The 12,995-nt window shown below is 40.2% G+C and overlaps 1 long non-coding RNA gene across 1 annotated transcript in view; it reads right to left on the bottom strand.

The window, feature by feature from the left end:
* Positions 1-12,995, bottom strand: part of LOC147657812 (uncharacterized) — a 53,229-nt gene that overhangs the window by 38,431 nt on the left and 1,803 nt on the right. The window lies entirely within an intron of this gene.

Genomic DNA, 12,995 nt, shown 5'->3' with positions numbered 1-12,995 from the left:
ACTTTAACGAATACAATAAGATTCGCTTCTACACCAATCGGTTAATAATTGCCAATCCAGCAATTAAGCACACGATTCATTTTAACATATCTTGCTCGCTCGTCACGAATTTTCGAAGGATGGAATTTAAAATATGAAGTTACATATGTTGGATACACAGAAACGATTAGAAAGCGTCGCCATCATTGGATAGATGTAATTGTAGCGCATTATTTTATCGGATGAAAAACTCACACTGCTTTATTTAATGAGTAATTTAACCCTATCAGATCTTAGAGCGGCAATCGGAACCGGTTGATCACGATCGATTGGCCAACCGAGATACACGTAGCTGGGGTACGCGATTCGATGTGACAACGGATCGATTATAAAAATCGATCCTAGTAATAAGCCTGGAATAAATATTGCCCTGGGAAAAAAATTTGCGAACGGAGACAACAGATATTAACCCATTAACGAATCGCTTGTTAATAATAAACCGATATTTTTTAAAAACCCAACCAACTTGAAACTTTGAACCCACGATTCATCGATCCTATGAGTATCAATAAGATTCATTAAAGTGATGATTGCGCTCATAACAACGCTATTTGTTTCTATCTATCATCTATTATGAAATTTTTTTCTCAATTCAACCGAAGCTGTAACAACGGCTTTCGAACTCTCGCGGTGCTTTCCAATCCACCACTCCTCCCACCTCCTTTTAATCCACGCGAATTATTATAAATACGTCTACGATTCGATTACGACACGCGCTCGGATAACTTCGCCGCATTTGCAGCGCGCGTTCGTCGCGCGAAAATCACCGTCCGATTATTATTCTTTTTTTCTTTCTTTTCCAAACATTTAACATTTCTCGTATCGGTCACGCTTAAAGGACTGGACGCGACTTTAAACTTGGATAAAAAGAAAAATTATATTCGACTTTACGATCCCCAGCCACCAACTCGTTGTGTAATTTATTCCGGAATAGATATCAAACGATCCGAGAAAAAAAAGGAAGAAAACACCCTCTTTTCAGTAAATAGAGAAGGGAGGGGGCGGGGGGGAAGGAAAAGAGAAATAAGGAGGCGAGAGGTGTATACGATAGGATGAACGACGAGGGCACGGTTGCATGTAATTATGCGCGGCAATTAGATACTTTGAGGAATGTAATCCTCTACTTTTCCCTCTCGATCCTATCCCACCAAAAGAATATCCCATCCATCATTGTACCTACTGCTCGCGGTGGAACCACTCGAGAGACTTTCACGCAGCGTGAACAGAGGCTGGAGATCAAGATTCTTGTCGAGATCTATCCAGACGGGCGCACGCATCAGAGTGTTCTTAAGTGGCTCTTGACCTCGCACTTCTATAACTTTACTGATATAATATATGCACGCGGAGGACTCGTGGTCTTTTCTTTTTTTTCTTCTCTCTCTCTTTCTCCCTCTTTTTTTCCTTTCCTCTCTCTCTCTCTCTCTCTCTCTCTCTCTCTCTTTGTAAATGATAACGTCACCCTTTCGAATTCGACGCGGCTGTAAAAACGAAACGTTAATCGCGCATCCGTGTAAAACGAAAAATTGGAGCGAAACAAGGTGCTCGAGACGAGAAATGGCGGCCACTAGAGTCTGCAGGATTTACCGTGATGTTTGTCTGATCTTGAAACAGGTCGAACGAATATGTATGCGTGTGACTCGAGTTTTATAAAGAGAGAATCGCAGAGAGAGAGAGAAAGAGAGAGAGGAGGGGGGGGGGGGGAGAGAGCAAAAGATCCGTAGTAATTTAATTTCGAAACGGCATTATATTATGGTTAATGATCTTTTTCTATCGTTGGATGGAAAATTGCGGAAATGATACGTCGTCGTTTATTAAGGGAGGAAGAGAAAAAAAAAAAAAGGAAAAAAGAGTGAATTAATAACGTAATAATGAAAAAACGTCAGAAGTTTGATATATACGAGCGAGCGTCTATAACTCGTATGAAAATTGCGTACGAATATTAAATAACACGATCACAAGTCGTAAGTAATAAACTAGAGGCCGACTAGAGGGTAAGTAGAATTTTGAGGTATCGAATATCGAATGCTAATATTATGTCGATGACTCACGATATTTAAAAGTATTAGTTACCAACTTTCACAATTGATAAACCGATGAAATAATCTCCCTCGTTCCTCAATGCTTCACAGCTAGGTGAAGTTAAAAATTAATCTATCTTCGAAATTTATCGATCGAGTGTCACTCTATCCGCGACAGCAATCCATTTTTCTTCGATACGCCCTAGTTACCGGTCTGGAATAAACAGGAATTTTGTGAAAGGAGAAAAGAAGGAATTGTCGGGGAAACAATCGTTGCCCCGCCATTTTTACCATTGATCTGGCCGTGTCGCCAGATTGGCGTGAATTACACCTGTGCCTATGTCATCCTAGACAAGTTGAGTGGGGGAAAAAAAGGGGGGGAGGGGGGAAAGAAAAAAAAAATAACCAATACAGAGCCGCCAGTCACCGCAGATAACACAGGCACGAGTAATAGTAAATAGGTCAGTCACCTTCGTAGATATACTAGCTGTTATATAAATCTTAAAGCTGTAACGCAACACCATAAAGAGTTATATCGTGGTGATTTGGCTTATCGTAGTCCTCCGATTCTGGATGGAAACGGATCGTGACAAAATTTGGATAAAATGTGATTGTGATTCTTGGAAAATCCGAGAGCAAAAACCGATACGGCTGAAATCTAATAATTTGTAGAAAAAATTCACGAGAAGAAAAAATCTTTTTGCGAAATGTTTAAACCGCCTTAAGGAAAATATTTCTTAATTGCTTATAGTTAGATGCTATATATATATATATATATATATACACATACATATTAGTATCGAAACAGAAGCAATCTGGGACAAGAATTCGTTCCAAGACTCTTGTTAATTTTTTTTTTTTTAATAGCTTCGGTCGTATGGTCTTTTTCACGCGAAAAAAAAAAATGGTCGGCGCCTGATTCGAACGTGGAAAACGAGCACGAGTTCGAACATTCCCTGTTTTTTCTTTTTTTTTTTTTCTTTTTTTCCAAACTTATCAGAAATCTTGGTGGAACTCCGACACGTGGAAGTTTTCAAGATACGTAGTAGCTCGGACTTTTACCGGCTACGTTGTTTACATCGACCAGGTTTTCTTCCGTAACTAATGTGGTCGTGAGCCTCCCGTGAAAACCGACCTTAACATGCACGTGTATACGCAAGGTCAGAGCTTTTACTTTACTCAACTGGTTTGTTATGACCGGCGTATCAAAAGGGACGGTAAATTATAACGTTCCCAAGATATTTTTCAGGTAATTTTATCCCATACGTTTTAGAGCAATAATAACGTAAAAATAATACTTGCATTTTTATTCGCGTTAAAATTTAAACAATTTTCCGATTTTTACTTTAGTTATTAATTTAATAATCGTGGTAATTGGAAATTGAATTGTAATTGTTAGTATGTAGTTGATTTATTATACATTTTACGTAACGAAAAAAAATGAAATAATTCAAACAAGAGAGATTAATTAATTTGACAGACTTTTTTTTTTTTTTTTTTTTATATTAAAGAAAAGAGGAATCAGAGTGGTGCATAAAAGCGAAAGCCTCGTTCCACAAAATATTAGAGGAATGGAATGATCGATTCACGTCAATCTCTCTACAAGTTTAATAACCTCGTCTGGTAAATACGAATGTCAGCGCATAGTTATAATTGCATACCCGATAGACAAGCATTCAACTATTTTAAACTATCGTTCAATTGTCGACTTCGTTGCAGTCTAGACTCTAGACCTAGACAGTAGCAAAGGTTACGTAACATTTAATAACGAACGATCTGTAATCCATCAACTTTCTCCACGGCAAATTTCTGACACACGGCTCGAAACGCTCGAATAACGTTCGTTCGAAAATCGCGTTTTTTTTTTTAAATTAAAAATGCCAGTTCGAGGAGAGAAAAATTGTATCCATAATAGATAAATAGATCGAAATAGACTCTTCTGTTCCAAAGATCCCCTTTATTCGATCCAAATTGTCGAACGCGAATCCAACAAGAATTCGCATCGGTTCTTTAATTATCGTAACCTCGTAAATTGGTGGAATAAATAGGCGTTCGCGTATAATATGCGGAAGAAGTTATCCAACGGCCAAAATTAACCCACGGGCACTTTGCCATTTATATAAATTTCTCGTTGCTCCTTTTCGCATCGATGCACTCGATATACCGAGAGATATCGCCATCTTTGTCATGCTAATCCCATGAATAAATGTACCGGCTCGTCTATGCAACTCGTCTTTCGTAGAATATTTCCATCTGTCAAAATATACTGCGGATCGAATAGGATCGAATAGAACGAGTACAAAGATGTTTTAGAAATCTCTCTCTCTCTCTCTCTCTTTTCAATCCTTTTTCGTTTCTTTTTTTTTTTTCTTTTTTTCACAATAATCGGGCACGACGATCTGGAATTAGCTCGATCTTGAAATATTAAATGGACGTCTCGTCGTAGGGGAAATCCGATATTGAAATTGAGCACGGCGACACGTAGTAAATGCGCGTATTATCATCAAAAGCTAAGCAACGGAAGATTGGCGACTTTCTCTCATTGGAGCGAAACCAGCCTTCAGACCGGCGACAAAGGCCGACGAAACTGGAAGGGAATAAACTAACGACGTCGCACGGCTCGTCCATCTGCTTCTCATAGCACTTAAATCACCGTGTAAGAAGATTACAATCAGCGTACATGACTACTTTGACCGAGGCGCAGTCGAAAACACGACACAATGGCCAGATACTACGAGGAATAGGTTACAGATCAATGGAACTCTCTCTCTCTCTCTCTCTCCCTCCCCCTCTTTTTTCTTTTTTCTTTTTTGTTTCTTTTTTACAAAAAGAGCGTGATTATAAGAGATATTGGCCGCGCCCAGATCTCGAAATGTAGCAGAGATTTGCCTCCTGTTCCTCCTGATAAAACTTAATTGGGAAGGAATTCGTCGGTCGTTGCTTCGTTTGCGCCGTGTCAGATATTTTTTTTTTTCGAAAGAAAAGAGGTGGAGAAGGGGAGGAGGGAGAGTCCTTTGTCAAATACGAAATTAATTTTTCGTATTACATCGGGAAGAAGATATTTTCGAGAGATACAATTATCGTGACATAAATTTGAAGAGCGAAAGAAATCTGTAAAAATACGTTTTGATGATACGTTTCAAGAAATGATATATATATTATTCACGGGAAATAATAATTTGTGATATTCTTTAATCCGTGCGTTGACGGCAAAATGAATATTACGAGTCTAAAACGAGAGGCCAAAAATATTCGAGAACCGTTATGAGGCACTACGTGAAAGGAAGATCGAAATAAAAAATATATAGGGTGCTTTACGTACTGGGTGTCCCGATATTTAATCGCATTTTTTGAAAGCGAATCGATCGCATCGATATTGCAGCATCGGGATATTTAAATTGTAAAAGAAATATTAAATATTCGAAACATTCTTTGGAGAGATGGATATCCTTTCGAAGGATAAATTTTCGATCGAGTCGAAAAAATTGTATAACGTTATAAATTAAAAACACTGTGCATAAAGTTACACAAGAATGGAGAAAACGTTGGAAAAAATTGTGTTAAAAAGAAAGTTGAATATTTCCTATCCGACACCGACAAAAGTCTTAATACGCTAATATAACCGGACTCATCTCCCAATCAAGTATCATAAATTTTCATTGCATCGTACGATTCATAAGATGTCACAGGTAACAAGCATGAAATTTGTTGATTGCACTGACACCACGATGCGAAACATAAATTACCCGGTATAGTACTTATTACACGCGATTTCACAGTAACTCAAAATATCTGAAAGGAATAAATACAAAGTCTATTGTTCGGTGACTTATGCTAGCCGGCCGTCTTATATTGCGCATTATATCATCGCACTGTTTGCTCTATCACAATGAAAATGGCTCGTATGGTATAAAACGTATTGCCGCGCTATGGCAATAAAATATAGTTCATCGTGCGGTGACGTCCACCACGTAAGTCGTAAAGAACATCCCATCTGCCTGCACCGAAACCGTCTCTTTTGTCTTTTATCCACGAAACTCTCACCACCGTGACTTATACCACCGATCCAATCTACAATCCCACGTTGACTCGCGGGAAAATCTTTTCCATTAATTTAAACTCTCTTTAAATTCTCCCCCAAACCACCGTTACTCCTCCCGATTAATCTCCCTCCTCCATAAAATTTACCAACTCTCGCTCTCGAAACGAAAACCTCTCGTAAAACTCGTCTCGATGTTCAACCCTGCGGCAAACGCGACGCATCTTCGCTTTCGACGAAGAGGAGAGAAAAAAAAAAAAAAAAAAAAATCGAGAACACTCTCTCCATTTTTCTCGAATCGGTATCGTAACGCAATAACGTTTTCGAATTATTCCATGTCTCGAGGATCGGCTCGATGGTCGGTCTCGAGACGAGAAACGATCCATCCATCCGAGGGAATAATGGCTTCGGTCGTTCGAGCGGAGGGCTGGACGAGTTCGTTCATGGTCCGCCGGAGTCGATATACTCGGCCGTCGGACGAGCTGGTAACGTAATCGTGTTTGTTCTCGGATTCAGAGTGAAAAAGGGGCAGGGAGGGAGAGGGCGAGGGAGAGGAACGCGAAAATGTTCAGTCGGATCGACTCGGCCCCGCGTAAGGCGCTCGCCTTGGCAAAATGTCGCAGGCAATATTCGTGAAAGTCATTTACATCGTTGCTCCTTACCCGAGGAGGGATACCCGGTGACGTCAACTTCGATTACAGCCAAATTCAATGGCAAGGTCTTTGGCCTCGCCACCTCCCGGTATTAAGGTCAAAGACAGCGAGAAAAGTCTGTCGATACGATCGTCGGCTATCGTCAGCCTCCAAGATATATACACGGCGTGCACGCCAAAATTGCAAACGTCAGAGTTTTTCCTCGTTCGATGTTCCGGTGGAGGATGTGTACGTCCAATGTTTCTCCACATTTCAACTTATGTATAATTCTTTACTCGATTCCCTGCCTTTTTTTCTTTTTCTTTTTTTTTCTTACATGGATACGATATTTTTTCCTATCGACGAGAAATTTGACATTTACCGATCTAATTAATCAATCAAGAGCAGATAGGTGTCTGATAAATTACGCGCAGCGAGAGTGCACAGGGTGGTTGGACCGGTCGACTGGTGCGCACGGACTGGTTCCAATTTTTCTCCCGATAAATTTGAAACAAAGTTCGTTGCATTGTAACAAGTGGCCGTAGGAATTTACATATCCAAACAGTGGACACGGCCCACTAATACCATCGTAATTCGCAACGGGTGAACGAATAATCGTGGTTATTCCGTGCGGCCGAGCGCGAACAAGAACTTTATTACGAGGACAATTGGAAGCTATTTACGAGGCAGGCTGATTTAAGAAGAGCAAACGAGCGGGTCGGGGAAGGGATTCCCCGCGATCCACGCTTTAATTTCGCGCGTTGTTGCAAAGAATTCGCCCATCTCTCTCTCTCTCTCTCTCTCTCTCTCTCTCTCTGCACCAAGAATGCCAAATCCTCCTCCTGTGTTTTCCTCGCGCTCGACTGGTCCCTTTCGCGACGCCAAGAATGAATCGAGTACGAATGAAGATAAAAGGTAGAGGAGAGGAGAGGGTAGACGAGAGCGCGGGATAATTCTGGAGGTCGGAGTTAAAAGCGTGGGCGAGGATCAAGATAAATCATTTGCATACCCTTTTATACAGTGCCGCGTGTTTACACGCCCACGAGGTCGGTGTATTAACGACGCTTTAACGAAGATACGCGGAAAACCGCGAGATACCAAATTTTTCGAAACGTCGGCCACGCTCTAATGAATAAGACATGTAACGCGAGGAATTTTATTTATCCCCTCCTTTCCCCCCCCCCTCTCCTCCCAGGTTGACAGGTTCGTTAGCGAAATTGCACGTTATCGAGATCTACAACTCGGATAATGATAACTGATATAGGTGATTTTAATGAGCGTAATCATCGAGCCGAGCAAATTGTAACTTACTCGTGGGATAACAATACTAACGCCTAGGAGAAAGATTCGAGTGGAAATTTTTCGAATTCTCTTCACGAACCCGCGCCCACGCTCTCTTCGGCTCGTTCGCGCAGACGTCTGTGGAAGGATGCAAATAAAATCGGTCGCGAGAGAGAATAGAAATACACTCTCGCGATCGAACGTTAAATTATACACGGATAATAAGGCGTATAAGTATACGGCGTGTACCAACACCTCGGATTTATCCACCGTTTTCCCCTCCCATAATTATTTACGATTAAACGAATTACACGGTGCCCCCTCGATGATTGCCCCCCTCGTTTTCGATACCGAAACCGCCTTTGTCCGTTTTCCGGATCATCGTGTTTTTTCGGCCTAGGCTGCAATCGGGATAATCGTACGCCTCCCACAAGATTACTCGAAGGGATGGCAAATTGATTTGTAGAGGGAGGACGAGCAATTTCTTTCCATTCCTTCGCATATCTTTATGTACAATACAATATGCGTTCGAGTTGAAGTTTGTTTAAAGATTTTATTACGCCGGAATTTGAAATAAAGCTCGGTCGAATTTCTTCCCTTTTTTTTTTTTTTTTTTCTTTCTTTTGCAACGCGAAATCAAACGAGATCGAGGAATTAATCGATGTTTACAAAATGTAATAAGCGCACGATTCTCGTGGATAATTCTTCTCGAAAATATGATCTACGGCGATCGTAAGCTTTCAAGCTTGCGCCGCTCGAGCCGAATAAATTAATTCGACGTCCCGGGCGATTTATAACAGGCGGATATTTATTGGTGGGGATCAAATGGAACACACGTCGAATCGTCGGTGTGTGTTATTTATCAGCGAAATTACTCGAATAACCTGAATAACGCGTGCATCGACAATCGTCCCGGGGCCCATCTCGGGGCGTGGACGTTGAGCCGGGGTTGAATGCGAGAAAACGAACCTTGAAATATAGCGTTTGACGTAATAGATATAGGCGGGGAGGTGGCGCGGTTTAAAACTTGGTTTAAAAGTAATGAAGGATCACTTTGGGGACGGGCGCGCCTAGGAAACTGGTTTTCCAATCTGATTGAGAGTAATGCTGCGTCCGCGAGTGCCGTTTTATGAATGAAAGGCCGAGTTGGTTTTCTACCGTTAGCAACTGTCCCCTGCGTTTCGAAAAAAAAAAAAAAAAAAAAAAACCGGCGTCGAGAAGGAACGAACGAACGTTTGAATTATTATCCGTGCACGCACGAATTTCCTTTACCCATTCCTCGTTTCTCCTCCGAGGAGATTAAACGTTGATTAGAAAAAAGAGGAGAAAAGAAAAGTAATTACGCCTGTTAAACGGATACAGATATATCAAATGTTGTGTGGACACAAGTGGGTACACGTGTACGCGCGTGTGGACAGATAATGTTAGAAACCGCTTTTCTTCGACGCAATTATGATCAAATTGTTCTGCCTCTACTGTACTAAGATACACGGTTGGCAGCTTGACAAACGTGTGTACCAAACGTGTGTGCATATAATAAAAGGGTCAGTGACATTCGGTATAGATATCATTGGTCGTAAACTTTTCGTTTCGAGCTTTGTACGACGCACACGCGCATTCCTTGCCAGCTGGTAATATTCGAATAAAAATACGCGGGTTTTATGCACGCCATCGTTATGCACTTGGAAACAACAGGTTTTTAGAGGAACTCTCGCTTCGAACAACCCGGTTTTGTAGGACAAATATAATTGATCGAGTTGTGTAACGGGTATGAGGCCGAGCCACGAAATAACTCTCAAGCGCGAACATTTGTTACGATAAGATGGCATTCTCCTTCTCGGCCACCATTTCAAGCCCACAGTGTTTACGGTTATGCACAATGTGAATAATTCCATAGAAGACGATAGATCGTCGAGGAGATCGGATGGGAGGGATGATGAAAGGGTGGGGGAAAGAAATATTATAAAAAAAGGATATTGCGCTCGTTCGAACATGGAAGAATGTGTAAGAATCTGTAAGAAACAAAAGGCTGGTTGCGTTCTTCGAAACACTGTGTTTTTTAAATAACGCACGTAGCATTGTCGATTGCACGAGTTAGTTATTAATTAATCGTTAAATTATCGGTCTTATTTGTATGCACCGCGTGACACACGATATCTATATTTGTACCAATGGTCGTTCAATTGAGTTACATAAATGGTTTAATCAGCTGCAATTTGTTTAATTAATTAGAGTGGGGTATAATTTGTCTCTAGCGCAATTACAAATTGGCTGTCCCACCTCGGTGAAACAATTTGAATTTAATTCCAAACGATACAAAAATCGAGATCTTGAAAGAAATCTTGGAGGAGAAAAAAAAAAAAAAAAAAAAAGAAAGAGAAACAAAACTATATATAAAACGAAATACGCTGTGTAATTTCTTGAAAATAACGTAGCTATAGAATAACAGTACAATCAGTATCTACTTAAAGCTTTATCGCCTAAGACAAACCGACAAGACAATTTTAATCAGGTAGTAATTTCAATACCCCGATAAAATTGAGCAGAAAACTGTGTCAAACGGTATGTCAGATACGTGTTAACAAGCACGATAAACGAAGAAACAGTGTGCAAGTCCTTTATTATCGTCGTGGCAAAGTGCACGGAATAAGATAGCGAGGCCTAGCTATAATGCGATCGTTTGCTACCAGTATTTTCCAGATTTCAACGTTTCAACGTTTTCCGTGTCTCGAAACAAAGGACACGTACGAGCACACGTTTCTCTCTTTCTCTCTTTTTTTTCCCATTAAATTATTCCCCTCCCTCCCCTCCTTTTCTCTTTTTCCTCTTTCTCTCTCTCTCTCTCTCGTTTCTTTTTCGTTTTATTCGAACGTTCGACCGGCGTCCATTGTCTTCGAAAAAAAAAAAAAAAAAAAAAAAAAAAAAAAACACGAACAATGAATGAATTGCACCCGAACGATTCTCGCCATAAAAAAATTACACGCTTGCTCTGTGTCTAACTCGACGATAGCTCGCGGCCAGTAGCCAATTCCTTACTTTTACATTTACAACGCGTTAGCACAAACCTACTAACAAGCGAGCTTCGAAGCACACTAACAAACCGAACGCTGAATCTTTCACTTGGATTTTGTTGTAGACGCGATCACCGCCATTCACGCGGTGATATGCATAAATACGCGTTTGGATAAAAATTTCCGCGTTTGAGAAAGAGAGAGAGGGAGAGAGAAATAAATAAATTAATTGCACGTGCGTTACACGCGCGTACGCGACCCCTTTCTTGTTGACTCGTTGAAATTAAAATCAAAAATAGTGAAATAATCGCGATTTAAAAAGGAATATATAAATATATTGCAACCCGTGATTACCATTGTCTCCCCCTTTCATCGTTTAATTAAAATTCCTTGCCAGATCCAATAATATTCAACCAACGCGTAATTGTACACAATTGTACAAAAAGGGAGAAATTATACAAATATCCCGATCCTAATCTCCGTATACCGGGTAGAAAAATATACGAGTTAATCGGCCTCCCCTCGTTTTGCACGCACGCGGGTGTGCAAAAAAACAATGTGCGCAAAACAATGAACTCGTTATTCGTCGTGTAACTTTATTTAGTCGTTACAATTGACTTTCACAAGGAAGAGCCGCTCTAGGAAGGAAGCTCTAGAACGAAAACTGCTTGGTTAGCTTGCAAGTGGTTCGTTATATGCCCGCCCTCTGCCGATGGCGAGCCCCTTTATAACCCGTTTGGTTGAAGAAAGATAGGAAGGTAGGAAAGAGGGAAGGAAGGAAGGAAAGGAGAAAAATTGGCAGTCCGTTTGGACGCGTAATTCATAACGCTGGATAATTAGTCAACTAATTAATAGCGGGCGCAGCAAGGAATATAATGGACTCGTTCCCACGGCCGATCGCGATCAAAAAATATCTCCTTACGAGATGATCACGGTCGTTAAATCTGGAATCGGTTGTGCGTAAGCGAGCCGAGCCCCGTGGAATGTTTTGCTTTAGAGGGAAATTGAGGTGGGAATCGTGCATGATTATGCATTGTGCGTGCATTTAGCCGCGCGGCTCATTAACATTAATAAATGCCCGCGTGCAATGCGATGCGGGGATGCAACGATACACTTTCATACGCCTCCTTCTTTTTCTTCTTTCTTTTTTCTTCTTCTTCTTCTTCTTCTTTTTTTTTTCTTTTTTTTTTTTTTGCTTTTTAGTTAAAAACGGTCTTCAGAAAGAAAGAAAAAGAAAAACAAGAAAGGAAAAATGAGAGAAGAGGGGAAACAGTTAACCAGACCTCTTTTACACATTGTTTTCCTCGATCGTTCGTTATCCCCTTCCGTTACGGTTTTGAGCAATGCGCATACCGTGGCTTTGAATGTTTTACGTTCGATTTTACTGTTAAGAGGTTTTTTTTTTTAATAAAAAAAAAAAAACATAATTTATACGAGTCTTAATTGATACGAATACGAATTAATTGCGCTCGTTGTAATGTATTAGATCGGTTCCTCGCGATAAACATTTTTCTTAACGGTATTTTCTTTTCATTTGTCCATGATTTGTAAATAACAATGAGTTATTTCGCGTTAGAACGCGATGGCAAACTTTTTTTTTTTTTTTCTTTTTCCGAGAAGCAAGAAGAAAATTGAAAAACGTGGCATGGTGCCACTGTGTTACGACGAGCAGAAGCTAATCATCGAACTAAAATTTATTCGCAACTTGGTATTTATTAAAAGTTATTTATTGCGTATATATTTACGAATAATTATTTTATAATTTCCGTCCAATATATATGTCGATCGATGTTGTACTTGATTCAATTTTGAGTCAAATTTTTAATCAAACCGATAATTTTGATATTGGACACATTGTATAAAATACGATCGTCGCGTACTTATTTCTGTAATTATTTTATTTTCAACGTCTACCTATTAATTTTCTACTTTAACCGGCTATTAACACATCAAACGATCCCGACCGTAGTTTCTT

The sequence above is a fragment of the Apis florea genome, unplaced genomic scaffold (assembly GCF_048593485.1).
Source record: "Apis florea isolate Af1SG1 unplaced genomic scaffold, ASM4859348v1 contig_24_pilon, whole genome shotgun sequence".
Classification (NCBI taxonomy): Eukaryota; Metazoa; Arthropoda; class Insecta; order Hymenoptera; family Apidae; genus Apis; species Apis florea.
Note: the sequence above shows the minus strand (reverse complement) of the source record. Positions and strands in the feature narration are given on the sequence as shown.